The sequence below is a fragment of the Scylla paramamosain genome, chromosome 5 (assembly GCF_035594125.1).
Source record: "Scylla paramamosain isolate STU-SP2022 chromosome 5, ASM3559412v1, whole genome shotgun sequence".
NCBI lineage: Eukaryota > Metazoa > Arthropoda > Malacostraca > Decapoda > Portunidae > Scylla > Scylla paramamosain.
In genome coordinates this window covers 25,295,056-25,305,055 of record NC_087155.1, presented here as the reverse complement: position 1 = coordinate 25,305,055, position 10,000 = coordinate 25,295,056, and the positions used below count along the sequence as shown (strand labels likewise).

The 10,000-nt window shown below is 38.9% G+C and overlaps 1 protein-coding gene across 5 annotated transcripts in view; it reads right to left on the bottom strand.

Moving 5' to 3' along the window:
- LOC135100711 (neuropeptide CCHamide-1 receptor-like) overlaps positions 1-10,000 on the bottom strand; it is a 186,088-nt gene that overhangs the window by 72,523 nt on the left and 103,565 nt on the right. The gene's annotated exons all lie outside the window — the stretch shown is intronic.

Genomic DNA, 10,000 nt, shown 5'->3' with positions numbered 1-10,000 from the left:
ACGTCTGGCAATAGAACTCACTAACTCACCGCCTCTCTTCGGATCACAGCTGAGGGGGGCCTTCCGGGGACTGCCCACACCACCGCTACTACCACATACCACAATATAATGCATTCTCCTCTCCTTGCCTCTTTGTTTCCAAGCGTTTACCACCAGCACCACCACCGCCACCACCGCCTCCGCCACCACACGTCGAGGCTTCCTAACCTCATATTTTCTTCTGGGTGGTTTCTTTATTGCTGTTGAGCTTCTGATTTTGCTTCGCTTTTGTATTATAGTTTGTTTCTCTTGGTTTTTGTCTGCTTGTCTCTGTCTCATGTCTCCTTCACGCTGTTGTTGTCATGATTTTCCGTGTGTGTGTGTGTGTGTGTGTGTGTGTGTGTGTGTGTGTGTGGTGTCTCTCGTCCCTCTCTACCCAACGCACCTGATTCACTACACCCCTCCCCTTCCCCTGACTCTATTTGCCGAGGAATCACACACGCCAGCCACCACCCTCACTACCACAGCTGAGCCACTTTGGTAAGCTAGAAAAGGTACATGAAAGCTGACTGAGTTAGATAGAAATGAGTGATGCCTTTGCTTACTTGGCTTGGAAGAGAGAAACAGCAACGGAATGAGATGAATGAATTTTTTTTCTTTCTTTTTTTTTAGAGAATGTGCGGAGATTAAGGGAGTAAATAAAGACAAAGGTAAAGTGCTGGAAAATTAAATGTATAAGAGGATTTTAAAAGAGATGAGGAAAGTTAAGGAAAGGAACTTGTGGCCGTGGAGTTCAAGAGGCTAATGATATCTAAATAGTGCCAAACCATCGGCATAGAAGAAGAATGGCTAAACATGAAGGATGGTGATTGGCAGGTGTGACGCGGCGAGACGAGAAGTATACGTGCGCATGACAGTCACAAATGCAGAACAAACTCCCTTCCAACCACACACACACACACACACACACACACACACACACACACAAAAAAAAAAAAAAAAAAAAAAAGGGGGGAATAATAAAAATATAAAACAAAAGCCCCCCAAAAAAGAATAAATAAATAAAAAAGATGAAATAAAGGATTCCTACCATGAAAAAAAAAACTAAAAAATGAAAAAAAAAACACTTACCTACTAGAATAAAAACACACCACATATAAGATACAACAAATTTTACTTAAGCACGAGGGACGAAAAAAGAAAACAAAAACAAAAAACAACCACCAACACTTAAAACACCCATGAATATTTACAATTACGCATGTTTAAACGCAAAGAGGGGAAACAAATACTATTAAACCACTTGAAAGGCTAAATTCTCCCCGCAGCATCACGCCAGAATAGATCAAGGCAGGAGTAATCAGGCCATAAGTTGAGAGATAATGCACTTGCGAAGATAATGACAGGTGAGGCTGGGCAGGTAATCGACGACCAGGTGTAAAATGGAGATTGTGGCCTTTACGGTGAAGCAAAGTGAACGGGAAGGGAAGGAGAAGAAGGGAAGGGATGGAAAAGAAGGGAAGGGAGGGAAAATAAAGTGAAAGAAAGAAAGGGTATTTGAAGAGGAATGGAAAGAAAGGAATGGGGAAACGAAAAAAAAAAAAAGAAAGGGAAGGGAAGGGAAGGTAAGGGAAGGGTAAGGAAGCAAAGGAATGAAGATGAAAGAAAAAAAGAAAAGAAGGAAAGGGAAGGGACTGAAAAGCAAAGGAGGAGAGGGGAAGGAAGGGGAAGGGAATGGAAGAGAAGGGAAGAAGAGGCAAAGGAAAGTAATTTAGTAAAATGGAGGAGCACAGCACTAAATAAAAAGGAGCAAAACAAGCATGACAGAAATAATGATAAAGGAGGAGAGGGAAAGAAGGAAAATGGAGTTGAGGGAGAGAAATGATGGGAGAGAAGAGGGAAAAATTAATTAAAGTTCAATAAAAAGAACCCACAGAGAGAGAGAGAGAGAGAGAGAGAGAGAGAGAGAGAGAGAGAGAGAGAGAGAGAGAGAGAGAGAGAGAGAGAGAGAGAGAGAGTAATATATCAATGTGAATATGTATTAAATTAAAACATATACGAAATTTTAAACTCTTTTACGTCTCACAATATTGAATAGGAAGGAAATTTGAGTGCAATGAATTACGACAAAGTTACCATGACAACGCACGCGCAGGAAATGAAATGAATATGGAAATGAAATTAATAGAGACAGATAATAGATAGAAATACACACAGACAGACAGACAAATTGATAGTTATTTTTTTTTAATTGATCTTTATGAAATACACAATAGAAATGATAATTGAAGTACACACTACCTGATTCCCTGTACCTACCAATCTATCTATATATCTATCTATCTATCTACCTAATCTTACACACACACACACACACACACACACACACACACACACACACACATACACTTATATAACAGAAATGATAATAATAATAATTTAAACACATTACTACCACTCTATCAATCTAACCTGTCTGACCTAACCTAACCTTACACACACACACACACACACACACACACACACACACACACACACACACACACACACACACACACGTGACCTGATGCGACCTTTCTTCCCGTGAGTTTTTCCCCTTAAAACTTTAGCATTTCCTGTCTTCAATTTCCTCTTCCTCCTTTCCTCCTCCTCTTCCTCTAAGCAACATCAGAGCAAGGAGGAACATCACCTGCATCCCTCAAATCTCCTTTCCTCCATTTCCATTTCTTTCCCCTCTTTTTCCTTCCTCTACACTCTTCCCTCAACTCTCCTTCCCTCTATTTAAATTCCTTTTCCCTTCACTCTTTTTTTCCATTCTATTCCCTTTCTTTAACTCTCCATCTCTTTCTTTCTCTCTCTCTTTCAAATATTTTTCTCACCTCCTTTTTAATTTTCTCCCTTCCTCTCCCGTCTATTGTCCTTCCCCTCCCTCTTTCTTCAGTCCTCCTTGCGGTCTCTCTCTCTCTCTCTCTCTCTCTCTCTCTCTCTCTCTCTCTCTCTCTCTCTCTCTCTCTCTCTCTCTGACAACAGCCTTCCTTACGTTTGCTCTTACCTGGCTACACTTTCCCCCTCCATCACCTGAGCAAATCTTGGTGGTAAAAATCTGTGAAAAATCAGAGAAATTCGTAAAGTTTTCGAGTTCATGAAGGAAAACACACTGACGCTGACGAAGACGGATGAGGAGGAGAATGTTATTATTTTAGGGGGGACTCGGCCAAGAGAACCCCCCTCCAGAAAAGAAAAAAAAAAGTAAGAAAATACCCACTGATGTGCAAATCTCTTAGCAGGACTGCAAAAAGCGAGTGTAACGTTGCATTAATTGATAGAGAAGAGGGAGAAAGAGATCGTTGGAGAGGAAGGGAGAGAGGGATGGAGAGGGAGGGAAGGAGGGAAGAATACAAGGGAGGGAGTAGAGTTTACACTTTGGAGAGAAATATATGGAGGGAAGGAAGGATGGAGGTAAAGAGTGAGAGGAGATGAGGAGGAATGGAGACGGTAGGCGAGAATAAAGAAAAGAGAATGAGGGAAAGAGAGGAAAAGAGGGATAAATGAAGGTAGAAAATGAAAAAGAGAGAGAGAGAGATAGAGGGAAGGAGGGAATATAATGAATAACAGAGATGATGGAAGCAGAGAACAAGAGGGGGAAGAGGATGAGGAGGAAAAGAGAGAAAAATAGGAAAGAAAAGGAATAAGGGGAAGATGGAGGAAGGAGAAAATAATGGGAAGGAAAAGAGGGAAAAAATAATTTATGAGGGAGAAATGAAGAAGGGAAAAAATGAGATAAGTAGAGAGGGAAAGAGAAGAGGGAAGAAAGAATAAATTGGAAGAGAAGATAAAGGAGAGGTAAAGGAAGAAGAAAGAGAAGTGTGGTTTGAAGAGAAGAAGGAGAATGAGAAAAGAAAATTAGGGTGAGAGAGAGAGAGAGAGAGAGAGAGAGAGAGAGAGAGAGAGAGAGAGAGAGAGAGAGAGAGAGAAAGGGAAGAATAAATGGAGGGAAGAACGAGAAAAGAATGAGGGTGGTGGGAACGAAGGAGGAGGAAAGAGAACGGAAAAAGAGTTAGAGAGAGAGGAACAAGAAGAAGAAGATAAGGAGATGAATGGTTCGCAAAAGTATTAAAGAGAAATTGGAAGAAGGGAAGATGGAAAAAAAAAGGGAATGAAGGGGAAAGAATAGCAGGGGAAGAGAGAATTGAAGAATAAGTGAATTTGAAAACATGAATGAAAGAGTGGATGGAAGAATAAGTGAATGCAGAAGAATGAACGCGGATAAGAAAAAGGAAGAAAATGCAAACGAATGAGAGAAAGAGTGAATAAAGAAGCAGAAGAAGAGAGATGGGAGGGCTTTCAGCGAATATGATGAGTAGAGAGAGAGAGAGAGAGAGAGAGAGAGAGAGAGAGAGAGAGAGAGAGAGAGAGAGAGAGAGAGAGAGAGAGAGAGAGAGAGAGAGAGAGAGAGAGAATAATGTAGTAATAATGAAAAAAAATATGGAAATGAGAAAAAAAATAAAAACAAACGCAGGTAAAGAAAAAAAGGGAAAAGAACACAAAAATTATCTTACCACAGGAATGAAGGAAGGAGGAAAAGAGAAATGGAAAGCAAAAGAAAACTATGATAATGAGACAAAAAAGACACACAAACCAGGGAAACACATTACAGACTAAGTGAAAGAAAAGAAAAATTGACATGATTACACTTAATGTGACACACGGAGGGAAAAAGAAAAGAAAGGAGAATGAGTTAGGAATAATGGATGAGAGAGAGAGAGAGAGAGAGAGAGAGAGAGAGAGAGAGAGAGAGAGAGAGAGAGAGAGAGAGAGAGAGAGAGAGAGAGAGAGAGAGAGACGATGCATGAACAACCAGACACACACACAAATTGGCAGACTAACAGTGAAAAACCATACATGCACATACATACATGCAAACAGACAAACATACATACATACATACATACTAATGGTACTCTAGACACATGCATAATAAAAACAGACACAAGCGAACAGATAGGAAACACACACACACACACACACACACACACACACACACACACACACACACACACACACACACACACACACACACACACACACACACACGAAATTAACGGATGTGTGCCCATAAACACTGTACTCTCTCTCTCTCTCTCTCTCTCTCTCTCTCTCTCTCTCTCTCTCTCTCTCTCTCTCTCTCTCTCTCTCTCTCTCTCTCTCTCTGCCTCAGTTTGTTCAGTTTGCTCGCGACTTTGAGAGAGAGAGAGAGAGAGAGAGAGAGAGAGAGAGAGAGAGAGAGAGAGAGAGAGAGAGAGAGAGAGAGAGAGAGAGAGAGAGAGAGAGAGAGAGAGAGAGAGAATAGGCAGGTGAGTGGAGGCGACAGGTGAGAAATAGAATGTAATATGCTGTTGATGGTGAAATACATGCCAGAAAGAGAGAGAGAGAGAGAGAGAGAGAGAGAGAGAGAGAGAGAGAGAGAGAGAGAGAGAGAGAGAGAGAGAGAGAGAGAGAGAGAGAGAGAGAGAGACATTTGAACATTTATTAATATTTAACAGTTACAATGTTACATGAGTTGCAATTAAATGCATAAACTTGTTTTTCATAACTGTACAGCTAAGCTAAGCTTTTCAGACTATTAATGTGATATAATAAATACATATAGAGGTAACCATAATAATCATAAGTGTATAAGGACATATAATACAATGGATATAATATAATAATAATGGACATAACTATATATGCAATATAATGCATATAATATAATAAATACATTTAGAGATAAATATAATAAACATAAGTATATATGTAGATATGCACATGTAATTTCAATACAAAAAATGTAGTCTGTAAGGGTGAAGCAAGGCAGGATTAGCAAGTATCAGAGTGAGAGAATGTATTACATTAATAGGTTGTTAAGATATGATTTTTTGATTAATTTTTCAATGTGCTGATAGAGGGCGCTTCCTGAATCTGGAGGGGAACAAAATTCTGCACAAGAGGGCCTAGGTGAGAAACAGAGTGCTGAAATTTTGTTAAGTCGATGAATGGGAATGGTGACGTTATCTTGGTGACGTGTTACAGTCGTGATATGGAAGAAGGTTTTGTATTGTATTTTTATTGGTATACATGAAGGAAGCAATGGCAAGTTTACTAATATCATCTAGTTTTAAGATTTATGTTTCTTTGAAGAGAGGATTTCTATGCTCCACGTAATTGCTACTGATTAATTTTCTAACTAGTTTTTTGAGTTGTAATATCAAGGGAATTAGATAAGTAGCGTAAGTTGTGCACCATATGAGGTTACAGTAGTTTAATAGTGGATGAATGTGTGCATAATAAATGGCCTTAAGTACATCTTATGGCATGAAGTGTTTTGTTTGGTAGAGTAAGGGCATGTGGCTTGAGATTTTTGAAGTCAGGTTGTTTATGTGATACTTGAAAAGTTAATCATCATATGTAACACCAAGAAATCTTATTCTATTAGTTTTAGAGATTATTTTATTACTTTTTTGTAAGTGGGGAAGATTTATTGTTTTATTGTAAATAGCATGAAGTGAGTTTTGGTAGGATTAATGGTTAGTCTGTTGTATAGTCGCCATTCCCAAAGTTTTGAAGTTCATTATTAGCATTATGTATAAGTTGGTCAGGGTCTGGCCCGGTCAGACATTGTCATGTCATCAGCAAATGATATTGTTTTAGACTCTGAGAAAATATCTGAAAAGTCATTAATATATATTAGAAAGAATATAGGACTTAGTACACTGCCTTGAGGAACACTTACTGTAACTAATGTTGTAGAGGACTTTTCACCATTAAAAATAGTTTGTTGCTGTCTGTCTGTTAAACAATCTTTAAACCATGAAAGTATTTGGCCTCTAATTCCATTATGGTGTATTTTACTGAACGGAGTTTTGTGGTTAACTGTATCAGTGCTATAAAAGTGTTACATTGTTGTCTAAAACCATACTGGGAGGGCTAAAAACGTTTTTGCTTTCCAAGTAACATATTAAATGTGTTTTCATAAGAGTTTAAAATATCTTTGAGAATACTGTAAGTTGAGAAATTGGTCGGTAATTTTTGGGGTCAACAGTAGGTCCAAATTTGTAAAGAAGAAGAAGAAGAAGAAGAAGAAGAAGAAGAAGAAGAAGAAGAAGAAGAAGAAGAAGAAGAAGAAGAAGAAGAAGAAGAAGAAGAAGAAGAAGAAGAAGAAGAAGAAGAAGAAGAAGAAGAAGAAGAAGAAGAAGAAGAAGAAGAAGAAGAAGAAGAAGAAGAAGAAGAAGAAGAAGAAGAAGAAGAAGAAGAAGAAGAAGAAGAAGAAGAAGAAGAAGAAGAAGAAGAAGAAGAAGAAGAAGAAGAAGAAGAAGAAGAAGAAGAAGAAGAAGAAGAAGAAGAAGAAGAAGAAGAAGAAGAAGAAGAAGAAGAAGAAGAAGAAGAAGAAGAAGAAGAAGAAGAAGAAGAAGAAGAAGAAGAAGAAGAAGAAGAAGAAGAAACAACAACAACAACAACAACAACAACAACAACAACAACAACAACAACAAGTAAAAATGTAAATATGCGATGAGATGGGATGGGAAAGACGAAGAAAAGTGAAAGGGAGAAACAGATGAAAGAAAAGCAAAACAAGAAAGAAAACAAACAAAAGACGGAGAAAAGCGAAAAATAATACGAGGATAAGACGAAACCGCATTTATAAGAAGAGGAAGAGAAGGAGAACAGAGGAGATTAGAAAACAAGGAGAGAAAAATGAGGAGCAAGGAGCGACCGCAGAAATAAGGAGAGAGGAATAAAATAAGGAAATGGGAAGGACAGGAGACAAAGAGAGACATGAAGCAGATTTGAAATAAGATAATGGAGAAGAGGAAAGAGAGAGAGAAAAGTAAGAGATGGAGAAAAGTGAGTTATCGACATGGAATGAGGTAAGAGGAAAAGGAGGAGGAGGAGGAGGAGGAGGAGGAGGAGGAGGAGGAGGAGGAGGAGGAGGAGGAGGAGGAGGAGGAGGAGGAAGAGGAGGAGGAGGAGGAGGAGGAGGAGGAGGATAATGATGCAGAGAAGAAATGCAAAGAGAAAACAAACATCAACACATCTTTGTCTTTCCATCACAGACTGCCTCTCTCTCTCTCTCTCTCTCTCTCTCTCTCTCTCTCTCTCTCTCTCTCTCTCTCTCTCTCTCTCTCTCTCTCTCTCTCTCTCTCTCTCTCTCTTTCTCCCCTTCCCGTGCATTACCAGTGTGCGATAAGAATGCCTTGCGAGGCGCCTTTTGGAAAGTGTAATGAGGTTTCCGCTTCTTCGTGTGTCTCGCCAAACAAGAAGGTAATGAAAGCCAAGCCACGACGTCAATATTCTTTACTGAAGCGAGAGAGAGAGAGAGAGAGAGAGAGAGAGAGAGAGAGAGAGAGAGAGAGAGAGAGAGAGAGAGAGAGAGAGAGAGAGAGAGAGAGAGAGACTGATTCTCTTTACCTTTAAATGTTGTCTTTGTGTAATAGTAATAAAACTTCTCCTGTCATGAATAGTAATCTCATAAATCCCGTAAATATGAATCTACTATAAAGATCCAATACAGATCCTACCCATCCTAGAAATATCCTACCTACAAAAATCCTATGCACATGTTAACTGATCCTATATCATTCCCATGCTGATTTCATCCTACAAAGGTCTGATAAAGATCCTAAATCGAGCCTATAGAAATCCGACAAAGATAAGGGCCTAAGAATATTCTATGAAGATCTTATGAAGTATAGCTAAAGGTTTATTTCATACTTTTCAGAGAGCTGTGGTATAAAACATTGACTATAAAACAGCAAGAACAGTTTTTTTTTTCTTGCACGAGTATTTTGAAACGCTTTGTTCCCTCATATTTACAAAGGCATGTGAATGGAAAGTAATGTTCTAATGAGTTGCGTGCGCGTGTGTGGGATTTTTTCTTTCACTGATGATGTAGAATCCGAACTAAACCCTCACTAGAATATATATATATATATATATATATATATATATATATATATATATATATATATATATATATATATATATATATATATATATATATATATATATATATATATATATATATATATATATACAAGAGAGAGAGAGAAAAAAAGAAAATTCCCTTCAAATCCCCAACAATTCCCATAAGACTCTGCATCAATGTTTTCTTTTTTACCCACTCATGACCTACAAACTGTACCAAACCAACACTAAAATCTCACACACACACACACACACACACACACACACACACACACACACACACACAAAGGAAAAAAATAAATAAAATAAATAAATAAACAAATAAAATAAAATAGAATAAAACACCCTGGAAAACCCCAACCATTCGCACAAGATCCAGCTAAAACCCCAACAATTTCCCTAACACCCCATCACCCAAAAACATCCAAGACAGAGACACCACAATGCTTAGGAACCCGAGCCTTTACCTTCCCTGACATCAAAGCACCATCACAATACTAATAAAACATCCGAAACAAAAAAAAAAAAAAATAAATAAATAAATAAAATAAAATTTCTCTTATTTGGATCAGTCATTCCACGCCTCGCTCCTCCTCCTCCTCCTCCTCCTCCTCCTCCGGGCAACCCCAACCACCCAACACGGAGCACATCAGCGGACGAGGGACGTGGAATTGGAGGGAATTGAAATGCGACGACGGATGCATCGCCATAAATTCAAGGACGAGGATTCCAATGATACTGTGAAGGGGATGGAATGAACTCCCACCACCACCATCACCACCACTACCACCATTACTACCACCATCGCCACTGCCTCCGCCGCCGCCGCTGTGTGTGTGTGTGGCTCAGTGATTAGTAGGCTGGGCTGTATATAATGAACGTCCGTGCGCTTTACCTGTACTCGTATCCAGGTATTGGCAGGTATAATTAGGAATGCTGGTGAGTTAGTGATTCCGCCTTGGTCTTGGTTTTCTTTTGCCTTGGTTTTTGTGTTACTGTTTTGTGTGTCCTTTGTTTTATGTTCAGTGTTCGTTTGGTTTTGTGTAAGGTCTCTCTC